Raw genomic sequence first — 25,674 nt, 5'->3', positions numbered from 1 at the left:
CATCTAACCCCCGCCACTCTCTACGATAAGCAGTATTGTCAGGCCCTGACACCCACCCCTCAACTCTATGCATAATGCAGTCTCGTGAGGCCCTGACATCCCAACACCACCACTCTCTGTGTAAAGCAGTATCGTCAGGCCCTGACATCCCATCCCCTCCACTCTCTGCGTTAACCCCTGTCGTATGGCCCTGACACCCACCCTTCCACTCTCTGCATAAAGAAGTCTCATCAGGCCCTGACATCCCACCCCCGCCACTCTCTGCGTAAAGCACTGTCGTATGGCCCTGACATCCAACCCCTTCCACTCTCTGCGTATAGCAGTATCGTCAGGCCCTGACATCCCACCCCTGCCAATCTCTGCGTAAAGCACTGTCGTATGGCCCTGACACCCACCCCTCCACTCTCTGCGTTAAGCAATGTTCTCAGGCTCTGACATCCCACCCGACCACTGTCTATGTAAAGAAGTGCTGTATGGCCCTGACACCCACCCCTCCAATCTCTGCATAAAACAGTCTCATCAGGCCCTGACATCCCACCCCCGCCACTCTCTCCGTAAAGCAGTATCGTCAGGCTCTGACATCCCACCACTGCCACTCCCTGCCTAAAGAAGTGTCGTATAGCCCTGATGAGCACCCCTCCACTCTCTGCATAAAGCAGTGTCGTCAAGCCCTGACATCCCACCCCCGCCACTCTCTGCGTAAAGCAGTATGATCAGGCCCTGACATCCCACTCCCGCCACTCACTACCTAAAGCACTGTCATATGGCCCTGACACCCACCCCTCCACTCTCTGCGTAAAGCACTGTCGTATGGCCCTGAAACCAATCCCTCCACTCTCTGCATAAAGAATTGTCGTAAGGCTCTGACACCCACCCCTCCACTCTGTGCATAAAGCAGTGTCTTCATGCCCTGACATCCCACCACCGCCACTATCTGCGTAAAGCAGTATCGTCAGGCTCTGACATCCCACCACTGCCACTCCCTGCCTAAAGAAGTGTCGTATAGCCCTGATGAGCACCCCTCCACTCTCTGCGTTAAGCAGTGTTTTCAGGCTCTGACATCCCACCCCTGCCACTCCCTGCCTAAAGAAGTGTCGAATGGCCCTGACACCCACCCCTCCACTCTCTGCATAAAGCAGTGTCGTCAAGCCCTGACATCCCACCCCCGCCACTCTCTGCGTAAAGCAGTATGGTCAGGCCCTGACATCCCACTCCCGCCACTCACTGCCTAAAGCACTGTCATATGGCCCTGACACCCACCCCACCACTCTCCGGGTTAGGCAGTGTTCTCAGGCTCTGACATCCCACCCCCGCCACTGTCTACGTAAAGAAGTGTCGTATGGCCCTGACACCCACCACTCCACTCTCTGCATAAAGCAGTCTCATCAGGCCCTGACATCACTCCCCCTCCACTCTCAGTGTAAAGCACTGTCGTTTGGCACTGACACCCAACCTTTCACTCTCTGCATAAAGCAATGTTGTCAAGCCCTGACATCCCACCCCCGCCACTCTCTGCGTAAGGAAGTGTCGTATGGCCCTGACACCCACCCCCGCCACTCTCTGCGTAAAGCAGTATGATCAGGCCCTGACATCCCACCCCCGCCACTCTCTGCCTAATGATGTGTCGTATGGCCCTGAGACCCACCCCCGCCACTCTCTGCATAAAGTAGTGTCATCAAGCCCTGACATCCCACCCCCGCCACTCTCTGCGTAAAGCAGTATGGTCAGATCATGACATCCCACCCCGCCACTCTCTGCATAAAACAGTCGCCAAGACCTGACATCCAACCACCGCCATTCTCTGCGTAAAGCAGTATCGTCAGGCCCTGACATCCCACCTCTGTCACTCTCTGCGTAAAGAAGTGTCGTATGGCCCTGACACCCACCCCTCCGCTCTTTGCATAAAGCAGTGTCGTCAAGCCCTGACATCCCATCCCCTCCACTATCTGCGTAAAGCACTGTCGTATGGCCCTGACATCCAACCCCCGCCAATCTCTGCGTAAAGCAGTCTCATCAGGCCCTGACATCCCACCCCCACCACTCTCTGCGTAAAGCAGTATGGTCAGGCCCTGACATCCCACCCCCACCACTCTCTGCGTAAAGCAGTGTCGTATGGCCCTGACATCCCACCGCCGCCACTCTCTGCATAAAACAGTGTTGTCAAGCCCTGACATCCCACCCCGCCACTCTCTGCGTAAAGCATTATGGTCAGGCCCTTACATCCCACTCCCTCCACTCTCTGCGTAAAGCATCGTCTTATGGCCCTGACCTCCCAGCCTCGCCACTCACTGCGTTAAGCACTGTCGTATGGGCCTGACACCAATCCCTCCAGTCTCTGCGTAAAGAATTGTCGTATGGCCCTGACACCCACCCCCGCCACTCTCTGCGTAAAGCAGTATGATCAGGCCCTGACATCCCACCCCCGCCACTCTCTGCCTAATGATGTGTCGTATGGCCCTGAGACCCACCCCCGCCACTCTCTGCATAAAGTAGTGTCGTCAAGCCCTGACATCCCACCCCCGCCATTCTCTGCGTTAAGCAGTATGGTCTGGCCCTTACATCCTACCCCTGCCACTCTCTACCTAAAGTACTGTCATATGGCCCTGACACCCACCCCTCCACTCTCTGTGTAAAGCAGTGTCATCAAGCCCTGACATCCCACCCCCTCCACTATCTGCGTAAAGCACTGTCGTATGGCCCTGACATCCCAGCCTCACCACTCTCTGCGTTAACCCCTGTCGTATGGCCCTGACACCTGTAGTGTGCTCTCTGAAGGCACCAGTTCTGTAGGGTTTGGGCATATACACGAGGATACATTTATTAATACATAAAATATGCACATAAACCTAACAGATCTTATCGAGAGGGTTATCAGAATACAAAAGGTATATATTCAGTCAGTTACAAAGAGTTACATATATCAAGAGGACATACGTTCAGTATATCATGCATTTAGACCGTTTCATAAATGAACTTGGTTATAACTTCTACATTAGATACTCAAAACAAGTACATAACTTAGGAATTAAATTGATATCAACTGGTTGGGATAACAATTGAATTCTCGAGCTGTAATGCATTGAAGTTGAATACTCATCCAATCTCTGGGGATTCAGATCTCCTGCTAGCACAAAGAAACAGTTGCAGGCTGTTGTTGTCCAATCCGCGCTCTCTGGCTCCGTGCCAGGTTGTGCTGTGCGGCTTGCGACGGTGCGCTGCTGATGCTCACTGTTGGCTTTAACTAGCAAAGTTTGTGCACAGGAGAAAAGATGACTGTGGGTCCCAGCAAGTCAGGAAGAGGACCGGTTCGTTCCTGATGAAGAGCTAGTTCTGAATAGTGATTCAGCTGTCCACAGTTCCGACCTGTTCACGAGGCCTGCTGCTGGTTACTCTCTGGCAACCTCCACTCTAGACTCTTAGAACAAAGGAAAGTTCTGGCACTCGGACACACTGGCCGTTCCGTGGTTGTCCGGGCTGAGTCTCAGGATGGTCAGGAGGCACGCTGCGAGAATGTCCTGCCCTTGGGAGCCTTCTGCTCCTGGGCCGTCCTGCCCTGGAATTCTCCTTTGAATTCCCTTTAGAACAGTCCACAGAATCCTCTCCAGAATCTTGCTGAATCTGAATCTCCCTGAATCTCTCAGGCTCTCTGTGTTGCCTGTTTTTACCTGGAGGAACTTCAGCTCATTGATTGGCTGAAAGTTCCATGGGCATCAGAGTCCCACGTGGGTTACTCGGCCCTACCAGTCCCTGATTGGTTGATCAAGGTGAGATATGAGTCACTTACTCCTGACACTTAGGAATGCAGTCCAGATGTCCATCTGGCACTCCCTAGACAGATAGGCGCCAATGTATCACCATTGATCATGATAGCCAGGCTTAGCTAAGTGCATCCCCCTTTGGGAGCTGTCTCAGGACCTTAAATCACCCTGCACTTATGGTCTCTCTGTGGCTGCACCACAGAGATGAACAGAGAAATGGGGCCTCATTTGGGAAGCTCAGAAACACTTAATTCTGCCTTATTATTAAGCCTCGCCGCTACATATCCCCCCTTTTTGAAGGCCACGAGGTCCCGAGGCATTGTTGCCTTCAAAACAAAACAGAGTTAAGTGATGTCCCTTGCCATTAGAACATTAATCTTAAATGTCTACATTACTCCTCGAGAATTCATACCGGAACCAGCATTGGATACAAACAGGATGAATAACATCTGGAGTATGTATAAACACGGTAGGAGACATTATCTAAGTCTAGGAATTACACATCAGGAAGTTCACTGTCAATATCTGATACCTCTGTAGTAGATATTTGGGGAGAAGTCACTTCCTTTCTTTTGACATGCTACCTTTGACTCATTCATGCTACCCAGAGTACATCTTGATGTGAGAGTACATCATTCAGAGTACACTGTCAGTCATGATCCAGCTACCCGGCAGCAGTGTTACAATAACACCAGTCCCTGTTCCCAGCCCCCCGATAAACCACAACACCTGTGTTGGGTATCTGCTAGGGTGGTTTGGAGGTTTGTTCCATTAAAGCAAACTAACTACCTGTACCTCTTCAGGGCTTACTGTTTCTTGGATTTCTATCCAATTCCTTAGTGTGGCACCTGAAGGCATCCACGACCTCAAGTTTGGTCTTATGTTGTCTGGTTCCAGACCGTACAGTGTTAAGTTACCATGCTGTACTATGGCCTCCTCGGAAACTTACAGGAAAACTGTTTGATTAGGTAGCTGCATTGTGGTAGCTGTATCATGCCTGTCACAAGTCATGGTGACAGTTAAATGTGGTGTTTTGACCAGCCATTTACTTCCCACCTGCTCTTCATGGGGTTCATTAACCTCCCTCTGCCCATTAGTAGCTTTACACCCTTCATTGGTGAATCGTTTAGACACAGCCAATGGATAGCTTTGGTAGCCATACCCGTCTCAAGATTTGGAACCGAATTCAATCTTGGATTGCCTTCTGGGTGAGCTATGAGCGATGGGGTTAATGTCACATACTCCTCTACTGAGAAGAGTGGAATCAAGTGGGTTGGGATTTGTGCCATGGCTAGACTGGCTACAGTGGCACCAAGCTCCCTTAACAGGTCTTGTGTCAACATTCTGGCCTGTTGCACACAAGCATAAACCCACTGTATAACACCAACAATCATGTCCACTGGTTGGGGAATAAGGTTTAACCCTGTTGCATAGGAAGTTGCCTGTAGGGTTTCCCCTAAGCTTTCCAACTTTTGCTGCTGTTGATACAGTCTGTCACTACCCTCTGGCATCTCTGACACCTGCCTTCTTGGGGCAGTCAGGGTGAGAGTGCCAGTAGCACACAAACCTACCAGAAAAAGCAAACGTGCAACAGTGGTGGCAGCAATCAGTCCTCCCAAAAGTCTTTTCGGATGGCTGATCCCAGTCATCTCCTTCTGAGTGACTGTTGCCTTTCTAAGCTGGTGCAGCGTGTACATGGTGTCTTTCTCAGTATGCCCTGTGGCATCTTGGGCACCAACATCCTGGAAATCTGGGGAGATCTGACACAGCGGCTGATGCTGCTCCTCCGTTTCCAGGGCATCTGCTTTTTCGATTTGTTCATGCCTGTGCTCTAGGAACCCTGCAGGGAGCGGTGCAGCGGTGGAGCATGCCTGAGCCTCGGCTGAGTGGTCATCTGGAGCACCTGAGTGATCTGGGATTGTTACCCCCTTCTCACTGTTCAGGTCCACCCTGCACACTTCCTGAATTAGGAATCCCTCTATCGGCATGTTTACAGTCTTTCGCTGGGGGCCGGTGTAGGACACCTGCTCGCTCCTCCCTTCCCTCGCTAGGGGTTCAGGGAGCTGCCCCAGCACTGGGATAGCCACAGTCTTTGAACTCGCTATCACTCACCAGGCCCATGTCAGTGCAGGCAGGGATTCTGACACCCCACTTTTCCGTGTTCTGCACTGGCAGGCGGGTGGCTTGACCATCCAGCTCCAGCCTGGCTGAACCACTGTTGGTTAGACTCAGACTGACAGACTGAGCTGGTGGCTGTAAGAAAACCGGCTCGGCTTTCATTCCCTGTCCCTTCTGGGGGACTGGGTGTGTTGGCAACCCTGCCGTTGAGGCAGGAACAATCAGGTCAGTCTCACTCACTACCTGGTAGTTGTGAGAAATAATGTTACCTGACTGCAGGTTCCCTGGGTCACAGCAGAGGGAATCGGCATCTGGGATCAGGTGTGTCCACAGCGCAGTAGTCTCAGCGTCCAGCTGGACCTCCTGTCTAACCTGTGAATGTTGCACCAGGGGCACCTGGCGGTGGCCCTGTGACAGCTGCTCAAGCAGATCCTCACTAATAGAGGACCTCTCAGGGCTAAGAGTGAGGGCTACATCACCAACCTGCTCTCCTGCCATCTGGATCCCTTCCACCACTGCGGGGTGGTGGTCCTGACCCCTCTTGGGTGCCAGGGTGCACAGGGAAAGCTCCTTTTCATCGCCAGGTGGGGAGATCTGCTCCTCTTTAGGGATGTAAAAGGGGTGTGCTTTACCTGGTGGATCAGGCGGCTGCTTGGAGCACCGCTCCTGTGTCAGGGAGGCTGTTGGGACCTTGGCCGGGACACGACTTCCCTGTATATCCGGGGAACCAGGAAATATTTTTATTTCTTGTCCAGAGGGAACAGAAGGAATCTCCACATAGGCTTCTGTGTTCGGTGGGCACTGTGTGAGCACAGTCTGCCTCTTGGCCCCCCTTTCCTTCTGTACAGAAGGCTTAGGAGCCTTGACCTGTTTCCACACTTTGCCTTTCTTGTGATCCACCAAAGGTTCCTCTCTGAGTCGCATGCCCTTTTCTTTTTCTACCCGTTTGAGCTTGCCGTGTGACATCAAACACCTTTCAACCTCAGTGTCAATCAGTGTCTCACTGTGTAAGACATCTCCCATGGCAGCCTTGAGGTAAAAGCTTCCTGCTTTTCCTCTGTGTTTTACTGCCTGCTCTGTGACTTCAGGGGTGGAGTCAGCACTCGCTTGGGAGTGGCTGACCTTATCCAGGCAGGAACCCTTCCGCTCAATCAGATAGACTGAGGGAGGGAGAGGGGGCGGGTCTCCGCCTCCTCCAGTGGAGAGTATCAGCTCATTCACGCTTCCGGCAGCCTTGGGGAGTGGTTGTCCCTGTCCTAATAAAACTTGTTCAAGCCTGGCCAGGTGGGCAGCTACTGAATCCTTTTGTTCAGCTTTATCTAGCCCTTTCCCTCCCCCGGTGTTCTCATGGCACTTAGGACGCTGGGTGCGGTCCTGTGTGAGTGCTTTGGAACGGGGCTTAGCCAGCTCAGGAGCTTGTGCTCCTTTGAGCAGGGGGGAATTAACCCTGCTGGCTCTGACGGCGAACACAGTCGCTTTAACAGCTTTTTGCTCAGAGCGACTTTGGACATCATACTCCCAGGCTTTCTGCACGAATCTCTTAATATCAGTCATTTTCATGGTCTGTGCATCTGTATGCATTAAGATCATCTTTCTGACTGACGGGTGGAGATTCGCAATGAATAAACCCTTGAAATGTGTGTTCTCTTCGCAACCCTCATCATTTCGCCCTGCAAAATAAGTTCATCTAAGTCTCTCGTAATATTCGCGAGGGGACTCTGCTCTCTCGTGCTTAATGTTAAGGGCGGTGGCTATCGCGGCAGTCGGGTCAATAAACGCACTGTATTCTTCGATAAGTGCTTGACACAGCTGTTCAAAGTCATTACAGACTTTCTTCATCTGCCTAGCCATCCACTCATGTACAGCTCTGCTGCTAGTTTTCCTGACCAGAAACACTTTCTCCTGTTCTGTGGCGTTTGGCAGGTACTGCAGGGTATACCTGAGGTCTTGAATATAACTCTCGATATTATTCTCTGACACTGCAGGGTCAAATCTCTCCATGTCCTTCGCTAACTCTCTCAGAGAATGGAGGTTTATTCTCCTAGCTTCTCCGCTGACGGAGATATGGAAGAGATCGTGGTCAGACCTGTCGCTGCTAGAGAGAGTGCTTAATAGCGACTCGAATTCAGACCTTTTAGCAACCATCGTTAAACTTAAAGAGTATTACTTTTAAGTACGAAATCACAGTTTTACCACAGAAAACCACAAGATCAAGTATGCAATCAACCCGGTAGATCGCAAAAGATCACAAAACAATCAAGCACTGCTTAAAGAGCAAGGGGAACTTTTTTTTCTTTCGGCTTTCAGCACACTGTATTGTCGTGTATGAAACCCGCGGCATTTTATATGAATTATTCTGCTTGGTTGACTCATTTCAGTCTTGCCACGCCCACCCAGGGACGCCAAAAATGTAAGAAAACCGGTTCAGGGACGCCAAATATGTAATGTTAGTGGCTCTCTGAAGGCACCAGTTCTGTAGGGTTTGGGCATTTACTGAGACAATTATTAATTGTAGCAGTAAATCACAAAGTTGATTCTTTTGATGGCTTTAGAGTCCAACCATGTGACATAACTCAAACAACGCACAAACACAGGTACTAATACACGAGGAAACATTTATTAATATATAGAATATGCATGCAAACCTAACAGATCTTATCGTAAGGGTTATCAGAATACAAAAGATATAAATTCATTCAGTTACAAAGAGTTACACATATCAAGAGGACATAAGTTCGGTATATCATTCATTTAGACCGTTTCGTAATTGAACTTGTTTACAACTTCTACATGAGATACTCAAAACAAGTACATAACTCTTAGGAATTAAATTGATATCAACTGGTTGGGATAACAATTGAATTCTCGAGCTGTAATGCATTGAAGTTAAATACTCATCCAATTTCTGGGGATTCAGATCTCCTGCGGGCACAAAGAAACAGTTGCAGGCTGTTGCTATCCAATCCGCGCTCTCTGGCTCGGTGCCAGGTTGTGCTGTGCGGCTTGCGACGGTGCGCTGCTGATGCTCACTGTTGGCTTTAACTAGCAAAGTTTGTGCACAGGAGAAAAGATGACTGTGGGTCCCAGCAAGTCAGGAAGAGGACCGGTTCGTTCCTGATGAAGAGCTAGTTCTGAATAGTGATTCAGCTGTCCACAGTTCCGACCTGTTCACGAGGCCTGCTGCTGGTTACTCTCTGGCAACCTCCACTCTAGACTCTTAGAACAAAGGAAAGTTCTGGCACTCGGACACACTGGCCGTTCCGTGGTTGTCCGGGCTGAGTCTCAGGATGGTCAGGAGGCGCGCTGCGAGAATGTCCTGCCCTTGGGAGCCTTCTGCTCCTGGGCCATCCTGCCCTGGAATTCTCCTTTGAATTCCCTTTAGAACAGTCCACAGAATCCTCTCCAGAATCTTGCTGAATCTGAATCTCCCTGAATCTCTCAGGCTCTCTGTGTTGCCTGTTTTTACCTGGAGGAACTTCAGCTCATTGATTGGCTGAAAGTTCCATGGGCATCAGAGTCCCACGTGGGTTACTCGGCCCTACCAGTCCCTGATTGGTTGATCAAGGTGAGATATGAGTCACTTACTCCTGACACTTAGGAATGCAGTCCAGATGTCCAACTGGCACTCCCTAGACAGATAGGCACCAATGGATGACCATTGATCATGATAGCCAGGCTTAGCTAAGTGCATCCCCCTTTGGGAGCTGTCCTTATCAAAAGAAAACATCTTGCATGAATAGTTTCTCTGAGGCTGCACCACAGAGATGAACAGAGAAATGGGGCCTCATTTGGGAAGGCTCAGAACACTTAATACTGCCTTTTTTTATTAAGCCTCGCCGCTACACCACGTTCTCTCTCTTCACTGCCTTCGTCCCCGCTCTATTTCACTTCAGCCTTTCACTCTTGCTTCCTTCCAATGAGGACGGAGCTGCGGGAGAAAGGGCGCTATAGAGGATCGCTGTGGAGAGCTGCTGCTGTGCTTTGACATCTGAGCTCTGTGGAAAATAATCTCAATACAATTCTGAAAAACGCGACTCCCCGAACGCCAGCCGAACAAGTCTTGAAGTGGAAATCTAATAAGTAAATTGATTCTTAAAATGTAGAGAGCTTTGCAAAGAAATATATTGAGGCTTTTAGATAATATATTTCAAGGATGTAATTGCTGTGCTACAGTACGTGCAGAATCTTAGAAAACAGTGCGTCAACAAAGTACACTGTTTAGGTTACTTTAGAAGACAATGTACCAAAACAATATATGCTGTCTGGGTCGTTAGAATTAGCTGAAAGTAACTGATAAGCTTTGAATAACATATCTAGTGCTTCTTCTTTCGCTTTTTGATGTAATCTGTTTTCTCTTAGGGAAAGTGGAAGTTTTAGAAGGGACAAAGCGCTGAGCTTTTTTACAGCGCAACGTCTTGTAAAAACCCTGTACTGCTTGTAACAAATTGAGTCTCTGGTTGCTCCCAATCTTGAAATAAAGACCTTACTCAGGTGAGAACTCTCTCTTGTGGCTTCCTTGATAGTTATATTTCCATGACACCGGTTTTAATGTCTGTAGATTGTATCTTATTTTTATTTTTTGTTTTGTTTCATGTTCATATTATGTGTTTTCACCCAGTTGACTCCAGTTAATAACAGTTCACCCAGTTAATAGCCACTTTTTATGCGCGAAAAACGGGTGATCTTTCTATCTCGTGATCAGCTTACCCAGTGGGCAAAAGACGTATAATATACGTCTATTAAACGCATACCTTAGACGTCTAAATGTGGTCTACAATTCGTCTAGAATGAAATTCTAATATACGTCTAAAGTTATACGTCAATTATACGTCTATGTTTAGACGTTCATTATACATAAATGGTTGGAGTTCTATTATACGGATAACTTTAGAGGTCTATTATACGGATTACTTTAGAGGACTATTATACGTATATGGTTAGAGGTCTATTATACGTATAACTTTAGAGGTCTATTATACGTATATGGTTAGAGGTCTATTATACGTATAACTTTAGACGTCTATTATACGTATATGGTTAGAGGTCTATTATACGGATAACATTAGAGGTCTATTATACATCAAAGATAGATTTTATAGGTGTAAAATACAAGTAAACCAAGCCAATGATTAGGTTTAGAAATTTATTCTGAAAATACACATTCACACCTGAAACATACGTATTTCAAATTATACATTGTATACAATCAATCAACAATCAACATATGGGCAATAATCATAAAAAACACAACTAGTCTTAAACTTCAGCTACAAATTCTGGTAACATGGCAATATACAGTATAGTAATGACAAACACAAAACTAATTACATTAACACACTAACTCAAAACCACATTTTGATTCAAATATACATTTTAAAATGTACAACTTCTATATTTCCAAGAAAAAAAAATATTACAATGGAAGTTAAGACGATTTTTGTCCACTATTTGCAAACCCTGTCTAATTGTCCTAACAGTTAGAACCAAAAACCTATTATTTTCAGAGTCCAGATCTCCTGGCCCCCTGCCTTGCATATGCATTCTTCAAGTAACACATTGCGTGCTCCTTTATTTCTTTTTCTGTTGATGTAGGGTGGGACTTCAGCACCGCAGCTAGGAGAAAATTATATAATATTACTTCCCAAATAAATGATGATTAATATCTTCTTTAGTATAATCTAAAAAATGAACAGTTTACTAAGCTCAAAGCTGAAATAAATGTATAAAATTTGGCTTGCATCATAGCAGTTGAGCAATAAAGTCTGTCCTAATTAAAGAGTACCCAAAGTTTGAAAGTACAACATAGAATAAGAATAAGAGAAACGGCAAAGCGATTTTGTGTCATCTTCCCCATTCACACTATTTTATGTGCCATTTTTTTGCTTATTCACGTACTATTTTAATCAAAATAATATTAAGAAAGATCTGTATGTATTCAGATAGTATTATTATTGTTCATACTTACTCGTCAAAAGAGGATTGCTGAGATATTTGCGGATATACTTCTACGTTTGAAAAACGTGTCCAAAATGGTGACCAACGAATACTAGCAATGCATTGTGGTATATAACCGGAAAATATGCTGGGTTCGATATTTTCTCAACGTATGCGTTTAATAATGTTGTCGATATTATGGTTGAAATTTAACATTGATAATACATCGCGGCTATGTGCCCCCTGCTATGAGCTGATGTGCAATTTTAACACATGCAGTTAGTAAGGATCGGTCACTGTTGTATGGTATTATATATAATGACATTATGGAATAGGAGGGGGACAGGCCTGGCATCGCGGGGGGAGGGGGGAATATCACCCCTTCAGTTTTGGGCAAAAAGATTTACCTAACTTAATTTGCGCCCTAAAAAATAGTTGTACTTTGTCAATGGTCAGACAACACTAAATGACACGAACAGTCACTCAGTCTGTTTGATGGGCAGGAGGGCTATCATTCCAGGAACTGCACATATCAGTGTCGTTATTGAGTGTCAACATTACGATCCTGTTTGCTCAGGTGGACCGATTCCTTGCACTAGTTTATCATTATACTTAAAATCGTTATATAATTAGGACTAGTTATAGCAGTCTGTGCTTTCTGTTGGTTTTACAACATTTTTTTCTTAACGATTCAGAACGTCCATGTAGCTGCAAAAATGAACGCTTATGGTACTTTTCGCTCCAGGCAATACAAACCGTGAGAGTGACAAAAAATGTGAAACTGAACTTCATCGCAAATACCAGATTGCTAGTCGTTATCTTCTATCATGACGCACTAATTAATGGCATAGCTGCGAGATTTCATTTGGGTAGCTGCACCGTACAGCTCCGTTTCAACCGAAATATCACTCCCCCCTCAGAATTTCAGACGCCCCCCTACAGATTTTTCCCCGGGCACCGCGCACTGATGGGGGACGGGGTGTCCAGGAAATGGTATCAACTTTTGTCAAGAAAATAAAAATAGAAACTCTATAGGCACTCAAACATTTTACTGTTTTTTTTCAGGCAGGTGGCAAGACCCCCTCTGCAAAACCCTTGTATGCCAAGCTGTGGGCATTGATTCGTCGAATATACGTATATTTACGGCGAAATTACGTCTATACGTATATATACGTCGCCTCGACGTATAATCAACGTCGAATTGCAACCGTAAAATCGACGACATGAATAAACGCATATATAACGTCGAAAACACATCTAACACAGTGCCTGAGGCTTTTTACTGTATGTACAGTGCCTTGCGAAAGTATTCGGCCCCCTTGAACTTTTCAACCTTTTGCCACATTTCAGGCTTCAAACATAAAGATATAAATTTTTTATTTCATGTGAAGAATCACCAACAAGTGGGACACAATTGTGAAGTGGAACGAAATCTATTGGATTTTTGAAACTTTTTTAACTAATAAAAAAATGAAAAGTGGGGCGTGCAAAATTATTCGGCCCCTTTACTTTCAGTGCAGCAAACTCACTCCAGAAGTTCAGCGAGGATCTCTGAATGATCCAATGTTGTCCTAAATGACTGATGGTGATAAATAGAATCCACCTGTGTGTAATCAAGTCTCTGTATAAATGCACCTGCTTTCAAGGTTCTGTTAAAATATGATCATTTGTCTGTCTGCTCCAGCCTTCCTGTGTTGCGGCATGAGCGCACCAAGAGGAGCGGGAGAGTGTTGCAGGAACGTCACTCAGAAGGAAAGCCACCCAGGTGCGCCCTCTGAGCTCTGTCCAGCGCATCTTCCTCGCATGGACTCCTGCCGGCGACGGGCAGGAAACAATTAGCAAGAACAGAACGACACCCCATGGGTGTCTCATGACCACACCTTACGTTGTGACACGTGCAGGTGTGAGGGGTTGCCGGGCAACTTTGGAGCAGAGCTTGGGCGGAGGGGGGGGCGGGAAAGCAGACAAAGAGGTGACACCTCAAGGTCTGCACGATCACAGCTCTCCGCCGCCCCAGGCTTCCGCTCGATAAGCTACTGGACACACCCGCCCCTCCTCACACAGACCGTGGAAAAGCCCCCAAGTGGGAGGGCTCTCTCTTCCTCCCAGGAGCTCTTGGACACGACGCACAGACAGGGCGCGGGGAGCCGCCGCCTGCAAACACGGCTCCAGGCAGGACTCCGCTCCGCAGGAGCCGCAGAGCAGAGGAGATGGGGGCAGCTTAGCTCCTGTGCAGAGACCTGAGCTGTTGTTGCTGCGGACGCTGTCTTTTCTGCACTCGGGGTAGGAGTGAATGTTGAGTTGCCCTTAGAAATGAAGCAGAGCACTTCAACGGCATGGGTGTGTGTGTGTGTGCGCCCTGGTGATTCGGGGAGACAGATCGAACCTGGGCTGTGGTTTAAATGCTATTGGTTTGTGAACAGAATACCCTTATCCCAGTGCATTGTGCCACATTAAATAAACACACGAGAAAAAGAGATTCAGAACGCAAAGCTGTGTCAGTGTTCTGTGTAAAAAATCGGTTTGAACATCACGGGAGCTGTTTTTAATAAGCTGCTGAGTAAAGAATATTGTAGCATTTACAGGTTCTTTTCAGAACAAAGGACGAGTGGAGACGCGATTAACAAACAAGCGCTTTGTTATTAATACTCACACTTTGTTATGAACACTACCATTAAAACTACCAGTTGTACTCTCACTAATGTTAAAATGAATACACTAGTAGTAGAATTAGTTGCTGCCCGTGACGTCACATACACTCTCTGTGACGAATGCGAGACACCTAGACACATACAGTGACGTGCCGGCTGTTGCCGTGGTTACCATACTTATGATTTATAAACACTGGAAAAAATGCATTTAAACTGTTACTTACATACATTTATCAACTTGGAATATAATTTTCTAGCTCTAGGATAGAGTTACCTAAATAATAATATGAATAATCATTGTTTAATTTCGGATTGAACATTATTAACACTAAACGCACTATGGTAATTGATCGATACAGTCTTTATTGACTGTTTTCTAGATATTTAAACAGGGTCAAGAAAAGAATCAGTACTCACCAATCAGTGAAGTTAATCGATTATTCTATGGTCCTTCAGCTGAATAAATTGGTTGTCGATACATAAGTGATCAATAATTCTCCTCCGTTCCCTCCGCGCGTCTCCCGCGGTCTCGCTCTCTGATCCCGGCGCTCTGGCTGGTGTCTGTGACGTCACAGCGCTCTTTCTGACAAAGCAGAGCTGGAGGAGACTCCTGTCCGGAGCCCCGGGGGGGCTTTTCTTACAGATATAAAATCTCCCCCCCAAAAAAAAACACACCGGACTGTGAAGAGAAGCGAATCATCACAGTTGGAGAAGGAGAGCGACAAACCTAGGAATAAAATTCATTAAACAGAAAAAAAAGTTTACATCGCAGATTATTGCGTTACAAAGCGTACCCGTGTGGAGCAGTAGAGGACAAGCACGAGTCCCTGAAATAAGCGCTTTTAAGAGTTTTACACAAATCTTCAGAGTAAAGAAGCCAGGAGGATCAGACTCCTGATCCTGGAGGTTAAAATGTGTATCCTGGTTTTATTTCCACCCAGCTCTCAGTTCCATCAGTGGTCTGATGATTTAAATTAACTGTATAACTGTTACCAGACTTAATCTAAATTGTAAATTTATAAGACTGGCTACTAATAATAAATATACTGATCAAAGTGTCAATACTGGTGTTTATAAAATAAAACCTGTAGCATTTGCAGGTTCTTTTCAGAACAAAGGACGAGTGAAGACGTGATTAACAAACAAACATTAACACAAAACAGGATATACACAGGATATACACACACATGAGGAGACTGAGGGAACAAGTACACATAGTTAGGGTGGTAATTACCTAACAACACACTATACTTTTACAAGACTACACAGGGCACTAGAACTACTAGGACATTATTTACACAGGTAGGGTCAGCCGCTGGTCATCGTGCTGACCCTCAGACTCTCCCCGGCTACCACTCCCAGCATGCCCAGCGGTACTACGAGCGCCTAGGGGCACTTTCTCCTCACCACCAGGCGAGGGCATTACACTGCCCCCACCTGAAGCGTCTGGCGTCTGGCATCTTGCGTCTGGCGTCTCGCCGACTTCGAACACCCCCCTCAGGCTGTACTCGTACTGGGCTAACTGCTGTGGAACCCTGCGCCGCAGTGACGGCTGGCGACCCACGGACGCCCCACTATCGTCCGGCTCCAGCCCCGGCTGCTCCTGTAGAGCCTCCCCACACGGCTCCTCCTCCCGGGCCCGGTAGGGGGCCAGGCGGTCTCGGTGCAGGACCACCACTCTCCCCCGTGTTCGCAACCGGACACGGTAGCAGACCTCACCCACCACCCCGAGTACCTCAGCGGGACCCTCCCACAACGGCGCCAGCTTAAGGCTGAGGCCTTTGCAGCGGCGTGGGTTGTACACCCAAACCGAGTCCCTGGGCTGGAAGGCAGGCCCCCTGCAGCGCAGGTCGTAGTGCCGCTTCTGCCGGACCCCCGCCTGTGTCAGGTGGGTCCGTGCAAAGCTGTGCACCTGCTGCATCCGCTGCCGCAGGTCCCACTCGTAGTCCGGTCCAGCCGGCGGTGCCGACCCGTCTCCGGGCGGCGGGCCGAAGACCAGGTCCACCGGGGTTCGCATTTCCCGGCCCAGCATGAGCAAGGCCGGGGTGCACCCGGTGGATTCCTGGACCGCGGTCCTGTACGCCCAGAGCGCAAGGGGGAGGTGGCGGTCCCAGTCCCGTTGGTGCCGGGACACCAGGGTGGCCAGCTGGGTGGCGAGCGTCCGATTAAACCGCTCCACCAACCCGTCGCTCTGGGGATGCAGCGGTGTGGTCCGCGTCTTAGTGATCCCCAGGCGCTGGCACACTCTGGCGAAGACCTCGAAGTTACGCCCCTGGTCACTGTGTAACTCCTCCGGCACCCCCAGCCTGGCAAATATCCCCTCCAGCAGTGCATCGGCCACCGTTGGGGCACTCTGGTCCGGGAGGGCGTAGGCCTCCGGCCACTTCGTAAAATAATCCATGGCCACCAAGACGTAGCGGTTCCCAGCCTCGGTGCGCGGAAACGGGCCCAAAACGTCCACCCCCACCCGCTCCATAGGAGCCCCCACCTGGTGTTGTTGGAGGGGGGCCCGAGAGCGCTCGGGGGGACCCTTCTGCGCCACGCACACCGCACACGTTCGGCAGTACCTCTGCACGTCCCAGTGGCAAAGACCCCAATAAAAATGGCCTCGGAGACGCTGCAGGGTTTTCTTACCGCCGAAGTGCCCCATGCCCGGCTGGCCGTGCACCGCTCGGAGCACCGCCCCGCGGAGCGACCGAGGCACCACCAGCTGCCACCGTACCTCACCACTGGAGGGTACCCGCCACCCCCGGTGCAGCACCCCGTCCTTTACCTCCAAGGCCTCCCACAGGGCGCAGAGGGCCTTGACAGACTTCGGGTGCGGGGCGAGCTTCTCTCGCGTAGGCCGCACTCCTGCTGCCCTCCAGCAGAGCACCGGCCCCACGTCAGGATCAGCTGCCTGACGCTGCGCCAGGTCTGGCAGGCCCACCCCCAGCGGCCCCTCCCGGGCCGTGACCGCGGTGCTCACCCCCGCCACGGTGCGGACAGCCTCCTCACGCTGCTCCCGCCGGGCGCAGTGGTGGCAGTCCGCGGCCTCGCAGGGGCGCCACGAGAGAGCGTCGGCATTGAGATGGTGAGACCCCGCACGGTGCACGACAGTGAAGTCGTACTCCTGCAGGATCTCTATCCATCGCGCCATCTGCCCCTTCGGCTCCTTAAAGTGGAGCAGCCAGGTGAGGGACGCATGGTCGGTCCTCAGCCGGAACCGGGTCCCGAACAGGTACAGCCTGAAGTGGTGGACCGCCGCCATCACCGCCAGCAGCTCGCGATGGGTCACGCAGTAGTTCCGCTCAGGCCTAGTCAAAGGCCGACTATAGTAGGCCACTACGCGCTCCCCATCCGGCCCCTCCTGCGCCAACACCGCCCCCACCCCCGAGTCACTCGCGTCGGTGTCGAGAACATACGGCAACCGCGGGTCGGGGTAGGCCAGCACGGGGGCCCCCACCAGAGCTTCACGCAACCGGCCAAAGGCAGTCTCACAGCCCGAGTCCCAGTCGAAATGGCGGCCCTTGTCGGTGAGGCGGTGCAGCGGGGCAGCGATGCTGGCAAAGTCCCGGACGAACCTCCGGTAGTACGAGGCCAACCCCAGAAAGCTGCGGAGCTCCGTGACGGTGCGTGGAGTCGGCCAGTACCTCACTGCGGCGACCTTACCTGGGTCCGTAGCCACCCCTCGCGGTCCAACAACATGTCCCAGGAAGCTCACCTCCCGCCGCAGGAGCTCGCACTTGCGGGGGTTGAGCCTCAGGCCAGCACCGCCTGGAGGTTCGTCAAGGCCTGGTCGAAGCCCCGGGCATGAACCAGCAGATCATCCAGACACAGCACACACTGGTTCCGCGGGACAGATGCCAGCACCCTCTCCATCAGCCTCTCGAACGTCGTCTGGACATTGCACAGGCCAAAAGGCATGACAGTAAACTGCCAGAGGCCCTGGCCGATAGAAAAGGCCGTCTTCGGGCGAGCATCGGGAGCAAGCGGTACCTGCCAGAAGCCGCAGCGGAGGTCCAGGGAGCTGAACCAGGTCGACCCGGTGATGAAGTCTAGGGCGTCATCTATCCTCGGCAGGGGGTAGGAATCTTTCCGGGTGACCTCGTTCACCTTGCGGTAGTTGACGCAGAACCTCCACGAGCCGTCTTTTTTTTTTACCAGTACAGCTGGCGCCGACCACGGGCTCGCGGAGGGCTCAATCACCCCCGCTGTGGCCATCTCCCGGATCTTTTCCTCGGCGGCGGTCCGCTTGGCATGAACCATGCGTCCCGGTGGGATGTGGATGGGCCGAGCGTCGCCGGTGTTGATCTCGTGTTGGACCAGGGCAGTGCGGGTGGGGTCTGAGAGACAGGCTCAGTGTTCCCCAGGCTGAGACAGGAGATCACACACTGTATTATTATTATTGAGTATCTGGTTCACTGTTCCCCAGGCTGGGACAGGAAATCACACACTGTATTATTATTATTGAGAGACAGGCTCACTGTCTGTTCCTCAGGCTGGGGCAGGATATCACACACTGTATTATTAGTATTGAGAGACAGCCTCAGTGTTCCCCAGGCTTGGACAGGAGATCACACACTGTATTATTATTATTGAGATACAGACTCACTGTCTGTTCCTCCTGCTGGGACTGGAGATCACACACTGTTCTATTATTACTGAGGGACATGCTCACTGTTTGTTCTTCAGACTGGGACAGGACATTCCACACTAGGTTATCATTATTGAAAGACAGGCTCGCTGTCTGTTCCTCAGGCTAGTACAGGAGATCACGCACTGTATTATTATTATTTAGATACAGACTCACTGTGTGTTCCTCAGGCTGGGACAGTAGATCACACTGTATTATAATTATTGAGAGGCTGACTCACTGTTTCCCAGGCTGGGACAGGAGATCACACACTGTATTATTAGTATTATTAAGAGACAGGCTCGCTGTCTGCTCCACAGGCTGGGACAGGATATCACACACTGTTGTAGTGTTCTCTCACGAGGCACCAGTTCTGTAGGGGTTTGGGCATTTACTGGGACAATTATTTTTGTGGCAGTAAATCACAAAATTGATTCTTTTAATGGTCTTAGAATCCAACCATGCGACATAACTCAAACAACGCACACACAGGTACTAATACACGAGGATACATTTGTGAACAGGGGAATGAGCGAGCGAGCGGGGATAGGGCGCCTCCTGCGCTTAAAAGCTTACAGCACCTGGTATTCCCAGGCGGTCTCCCATCCAAGTACTAACCAGGCCCATCCCTGTTTAGCTTCCGAGATCAGACGAGATCAGGCGTGCTCAAGGGGGTGTGGCCATAAGCGAGAGCAAGGCTCGCTGGCACCCTTCTTATTGAGAGGACAGCTCCGTCACCTCTTTTACGACGCTGCTTTTTTTCCCTTGCGTTTTTCTCTTCTTCCCACGTTCTCTCTCTTCACTGCCTTCGTCCCGCTCTATTTCACTTCAGCCTTTCACTCTTGCTTCCTTCCAATGAGGACGGAGCTGCGGGAGAAAGGGCGCTATAGAGGATCGCTGTGGAGAGCTGCTGCTGTGCTTTGACATCTGAGCTCTGTGGAAAACGATCTCAATACAATTCTGAAAAACGCGACTCTCCGAACGCCAGCCGAACAAGTCTCCACAGCCGAAGCGCTGTGTCTCTTTTCAGCTGGCGATAAACCTTTCCTCGATCCTTTGCGGACTTGTAAAACTGTTGCTGATCAGAATAAAAAACGCTCACGCTAATACACAAGTACCCGTGTCTCGCCAAAGCTGACAAATAAACAGACGGACAAGCCGCACTGCACGTGTTAACAGGGGAATGAGCGAGCGAGCGGGGATAGGGCGCCTCCTGCGCTTAAAAGCTTACAGCACCTGGTATTCCCAGGCGGTCTCCCATCCAAGTACTAACCAGGCCCATCCCTGTTTAGCTTCCGAGATCAGACGAGATCAGGCGTGCTCAAGGGGGTGTGGCCATAAGCGAGAGCAAGGCTCGCTGGCACCCTTCTTATTGAGAGGACAGCTCCGTCACCTCTTTTACGACGCTGCTTTTTTTCCCTTGCGTTTTTCTCTTCTTCCCACGTTCTCTCTCTTCACTGCCTTCGTCCCGCTCTATTTCACTTCAGCCTTTCACTCTTGCTTCCTTCCAATGAGGACGGAGCTGCGGGAGAAAGGGCGCTATAGAGGATCGCTGTGGAGAGCTGCTGCTGTGCTTTGACATCTGAGCTCTGTGGAAAACGATCTCAATACAATTCTGAAAAACGCGACTCTCCGAACGCCAGCCAAACAAGTCTCCACAGCCGAAGCGCTGTGTCTCTTTTCAGCTGGCGATAAACCTTTCCTCGATCCTTTGCGGACTTGTAAAACTGTTGCTGATCAGAATAAAAAACGCTCACGCTAATACACAAGTACCCGTGTCTCGCCAAAGCTGACAAATAAACAGACGGACAAGCCGCACTGCACGTGTGAACAGGGGAATGAGCGAGCGAGCGGGGATAGGGAGCCTCCTGCGCTTAAAAGCTTACAACACCTGGTATTCCCAGGCGGTCTCCCATCCAAGTACTAACCAGGCCCATCCCTGTTTAGCTTCCGAGATCAGACGAGATCAGGCGTGCTCAAGGGGGTGTGGCCATAAGCGAGAGCAAGGCTCGCTGGCACCCTTCTTATTGAGAGGACAGCTCCGTCACCTCTTTTACGACGCTGCTTTTTTTCCCTTGCGTTTTTCTCTTCTTCCCACGTTCTCTCTCTTCACTGCCTTCGTCCCGCTCTATTTCACTTCAGCCTTTCACTCTTGCTTCCTTCCAATGAGGACGGAGCTGCGGGAGAAAGGGCGCTATAGAGGATCGCTGTGGAGAGCTGCTGCTGTGCTTTGACATCTGAGCTCTGTGGAAAACGATCTCAATACAATTCTGAAAAACGCGACTCTCCGAACGCCAGCCAAACAAGTCTCCACAGCCGAAGCGCTGTGTCTCTTTTCAGCTGGCGATAAACCTTTCCTCGATCCTTTGCGGACTTGTAAAACTGTTGCTGATCAGAATAAAAAACGCTCACGCTAATACACAAGTACCCGTGTCTCGCCAAAGCTGACAAATATACAGACGGACAAGCCGCACTGCACGTGTGAACAGGGGAATGAACGAGCGAGCGGGGATAGGGCGCCTCCTGCGCTTAAGAGCTTACAGCACCTGGAATTCCCAGGCGGTCTCCCATCCAAGTACTAACCAGGCCCATCCCTGTTTAGCTTCTGAGATCAAACGTGCTCAAGGGGGTGTGGCAGTAAGCGAGAGCAAGGCTCGCTGGCACCCTTCTTATTGAGAGGACAGCTCCGTCACCTCTTTTACGACGCTGCTTTTTTTCCCTTGCGTTTTTCTCTTCTTCCCACGTTCTCTCTCTTCACTGCCTTCGTCCCCGCTCTATTTCACTTCAGCCTTTCACTCTTGCTTCCTTCCAATGAGGACGGTGCTGCGGGAGAAAGGGCGCTATAGAGGATCGCTGTGGAGAGCTGCTGCTGTGCTTTGACATCTGAGCTCTGTGGAAAACGATCTCAATACAATTCTGAAAAACGCGACTCTCCGAACGCCAGCCGAACAAGTCTCCACAGCCGAAGCGCTGTGTCTCTTTTCAGCTGGCGATAAACCTTTCCTCGATCCTTTGCGGACTTGTAAAACTGTTCCTGATCAGAATAAAAAACGCTCACGCTAATACACAAGCACCCGTGTCTCGCCAAAGCTGACAAATAAAGAGACGGACAAGCCGCACTGCACGTGTGAACAGGGGAATGAGCGAGCGAGCGGGGATAGGGCGCCTCCTGCGCTTAAAAGCTTACAACACCTGGTATTCCCAGGCGGTCTCCCATCCAAGTACTAACCAGGCCCATCCCTGTTTAGCTTCCGAGATCAGACGAGATCAGGCGTGCTCAAGGGGGTGTGGCCATAAGCGAGAGCAAGGCTCGCTGGCACCCTTCTTATTGAGAGGACAGCTCCGTCACCTCTTTTACGACGCTGCTTTTTTTCCCTTGCGTTTTTCTCTTCTTCCCACGTTCTCTCTCTTCACTGCCTTCGTCCCGCTCTATTTCACTTCAGCCTTTCACTCTTGCTTCCTTCCAATGAGGACGGAGCTGCGGGAGAAAGGGCGCTATAGAGGATCGCTGTGGAGAGCTGCTGCTGTGCTTTGACATCTGAGCTCTGTGGAAAACGATCTCAATACAATTCTGAAAAACGCGACTCTCCGAACGCCAGCCAAACAAGTCTCCACAGCCGAAGCGCTGTGTCTCTTTTCAGCTGGCGATAAACCTTTCCTCGATCCTTTGCGGACTTGTAAAACTGTTGCTGATCAGAATAAAAAACGCTCACGCTAATACACAAGTACCCGTGTCTCGCCAAAGCTGACAAATAAACAGACGGACAAGCCGCACTGCACGTGTGAACAGGGGAATGAGCGAGCGAGCGGGGATAGGGCGCCTCCTGCGCTTAAGAGCTTACAGCACCTGGAATTCCCAGGCGGTCTCCCATCCAAGTACTAACCAGGCCCATCCCTGTTTAGCTTCTGAGATCAAACGTGCTCAAGGGGGTGTGGCAGTAAGCGAGAGCAAGGCTCGCTGGCACCCTTCTTATTGAGAGGACAGCTCCGTCACCTCTTTTACGACGCTGCTTTTTTTCCCTTGCGTTTTTCTCTTCTTCCCACGTTCTCTCTCTTCACTGCCTTCGTCCCGCTCTATTTCACTTCAGCCTTTCACTCTTGCTTCCTTCCAATGAGGACGGAGCTGCGGGAGAAAGGGCGCTATAGAGGATCGCTGTGGAGAGCTGCTGCTGTGCTTTGACATCTGAGCTCTGTGGAAAACGATCTCAATACAATTCTGAAAAACGCGACTCTCCGAACGCCAGCCAAACAAGTCTCCACAGCCGAAGCGCTGTGTCTCTTTTCAGCTGGCGATAAACCTTTCCTCGATCCTTTGCGGACTTGTAAAACTGTTGCTGATCAGAATAAAAAACGCTCACGCTAATACACAAGTACCCGTGTCTCGCCAAAGCTGACAAATATACAGACGGACAAGCCGCACTGCACGTGTGAACAGGGGAATGAGCGAGCGAGCGGGGATAGGGCGCCTCCTGCGCTTAAGAGCTTACAGCACCTGGAATTCCCAGGCGGTCTCCCATCCAAGTACTAACCAGGCCCATCCCTGTTTAGCTTCTGAGATCAAACGTGCTCAAGGGGGTGTGGCAGTAAGCGAGAGCAAGGCTCGCTGGCACCCTTCTTATTGAGAGGACAGCTCCGTCACCTCTTTTACGACGCTGCTTTTTTTCCCTTGCGTTTTTCTCTTCTTCCCACGTTCTCTCTCTTCACTGCCTTCGTCCCCGCTCTATTTCACTTCAGCCTTTCACTCTTGCTTCCTTCCAATGAGGACGGTGCTGCGGGAGAAAGGGCGCTATAGAGGATCGCTGTGGAGAGCTGCTGCTGTGCTTTGACATCTGAGCTCTGTGGAAAACGATCTCAATACAATTCTGAAAAACGCGACTCTCCGAACGCCAGCCGAACAAGTCTCCACAGCCGAAGCGCTGTGTCTCTTTTCAGCTGGCGATAAACCTTTCCTCGATCCTTTGCGGACTTGTAAAACTGTTCCTGATCAGAATAAAAAACGCTCACGCTAATACACAAGCACCCGTGTCTCGCCAAAGCTGACAAATAAAGAGACGGACAAGCCGCACTGCACGTGTGAACAGGGGAATGAGCGAGCGAGCGGGGATAGGGCGCCTCCTGCGCTTAAAAGCTTACAACACCTGGTATTCCCAGGCGGTCTCCCATCCAAGTACTAACCAGGCCCATCCCTGTTTAGCTTCCGAGATCAGACGAGATCAAGCGTGCTCAAGGGGGTGTGGCCATAAGCGAGAGCAAGGCTCGCTGGCACCCTTCTTATTGAGAGGACAGCTCCGTCACCTCTTTTACGACGCTGCTTTTTTTCCCTTGCGTTTTTCTCTTCTTCCCACGTTCTCTCTCTTCACTGCCTTCGTCCCGCTCTATTTCACTTCAGCCTTTCACTCTTGCTTCCTTCCAATGAGGACGGAGCTGCGGGAGAAAGGGCGCTATAGAGGATCGCTGTGGAGAGCTGCTGCTGTGCTTTGACATCTGAGCTCTGTGGAAAACGATCTCAATACAATTCTGAAAAACGCGACTCTCCGAACGCCAGCCAAACAAGTCTCCACAGCCGAAGCGCTGTGTCTCTTTTCAGCTGGCGATAAACCTTTCCTCGATCCTTTGCGGACTTGTAAAACTGTTGCTGATCAGAATAAAAAACGCTCACGCTAATACACAAGTACCCGTGTCTCGCCAAAGCTGACAAATAAACAGACGGACAAGCCGCACTGCACGTGTGAACAGGGGAATGAGCGAGCGAGCGGGGATAGGGCGCCTCCTGCGCTTAAGAGCTTACAGCACCTGGAATTCCCAGGCGGTCTCCCATCCAAGTACTAACCAGGCCCATCCCTGTTTAGCTTCTGAGATCAAACGTGCTCAAGGGGGTGTGGCAGTAAGCGAGAGCAAGGCTCGCTGGCACCCTTCTTATTGAGAGGACAGCTCCGTCACCTCTTTTACGACGCTGCTTTTTTTCCCTTGCGTTTTTCTCTTCTTCCCACGTTCTCTCTCTTCACTGCCTTCGTCCCCGCTCTATTTCACTTCAGCCTTTCACTCTTGCTTCCTTCCAATGAGGACGGTGCTGCGGGAGAAAGGGCGCTATAGAGGATCGCTGTGGAGAGCTGCTGCTGTGCTTTGACATCTGAGCTCTGTGGAAAACGATCTCAATACAATTCTGAAAAACGCGACTCTCCGAACGCCAGCCGAACAAGTCTCCACAGCCGAAGCGCTGTGTCTCTTTTCAGCTGGCGATAAACCTTTCCTCGATCCTTTGCGGACTTGTAAAACTGTTCCTGATCAGAATAAAAAACGCTCACGCTAATACACAAGCACCCGTGTCTCGCCAAAGCTGACAAATAAAGAGACGGACAAGCCGCACTGCACGTGTGAACAGGGGAATGAGCGAGCGAGCGGGGATAGGGCGCCTCCTGCGCTTAAAAGCTTTCTGAATTCTGAGTACGTACGGGATCCTCGGCCTTGCGCTTATAACAAAGTCCAAGTCCCTTTGCAGACAACAGCAGTTGTCACATGATTGTCTCTGAGGATGTGCGACAATGGCCAAGGAGAGCCCCGATCTGAGCTTGCGCTCACTTTTTGACCAAGACACAGA

The 25,674-nt window shown here is 50.2% G+C and overlaps 2 non-coding genes and 7 pseudogenes across 2 annotated transcripts; all 9 read right to left on the bottom strand.

The window, feature by feature from the left end:
* Positions 1–19,645: 19,645 nt before the first annotated feature.
* LOC148667050 (5S ribosomal RNA) lies at positions 19,646–19,764 on the bottom strand. The gene has a single exon (XR_015938193.1). It is a non-coding gene; the product is annotated as a 5S ribosomal RNA (ribosomal RNA).
* A 536-nt stretch (positions 19,765–20,300) lies between these two features.
* Positions 20,301–20,419, bottom strand: LOC148667049 (5S ribosomal RNA). Its single transcript, XR_015938191.1, has one exon. It is a non-coding gene; the product is annotated as a 5S ribosomal RNA (ribosomal RNA).
* A 536-nt stretch (positions 20,420–20,955) lies between these two features.
* On the bottom strand, positions 20,956–21,074 carry LOC148667048 (5S ribosomal RNA; annotated as a pseudogene).
* A 536-nt stretch (positions 21,075–21,610) lies between these two features.
* Positions 21,611–21,719, bottom strand: LOC148667047 (5S ribosomal RNA; annotated as a pseudogene).
* Positions 21,720–22,256: 537 nt separating this feature from the next.
* LOC148667046 (5S ribosomal RNA) lies at positions 22,257–22,375 on the bottom strand (annotated as a pseudogene).
* A 536-nt stretch (positions 22,376–22,911) lies between these two features.
* Positions 22,912–23,020, bottom strand: LOC148667045 (5S ribosomal RNA; annotated as a pseudogene).
* Positions 23,021–23,556: 536 nt separating this feature from the next.
* LOC148667044 (5S ribosomal RNA) lies at positions 23,557–23,665 on the bottom strand (annotated as a pseudogene).
* Positions 23,666–24,202: 537 nt separating this feature from the next.
* On the bottom strand, positions 24,203–24,321 carry LOC148667043 (5S ribosomal RNA; annotated as a pseudogene).
* Positions 24,322–24,857: 536 nt separating this feature from the next.
* LOC148667042 (5S ribosomal RNA) lies at positions 24,858–24,966 on the bottom strand (annotated as a pseudogene).
* Positions 24,967–25,674: the final 708 nt, after the last annotated feature.

This window comes from Lepisosteus platostomus, chromosome 5 (assembly GCF_059453375.1).
Source record: "Lepisosteus platostomus isolate fLepPlt1 chromosome 5, fLepPlt1.hap1, whole genome shotgun sequence".
Taxonomy (NCBI): Eukaryota; Metazoa; Chordata; class Actinopteri; order Semionotiformes; family Lepisosteidae; genus Lepisosteus; species Lepisosteus platostomus.
This window is presented reverse-complemented; position numbering and strand designations above follow the sequence as displayed.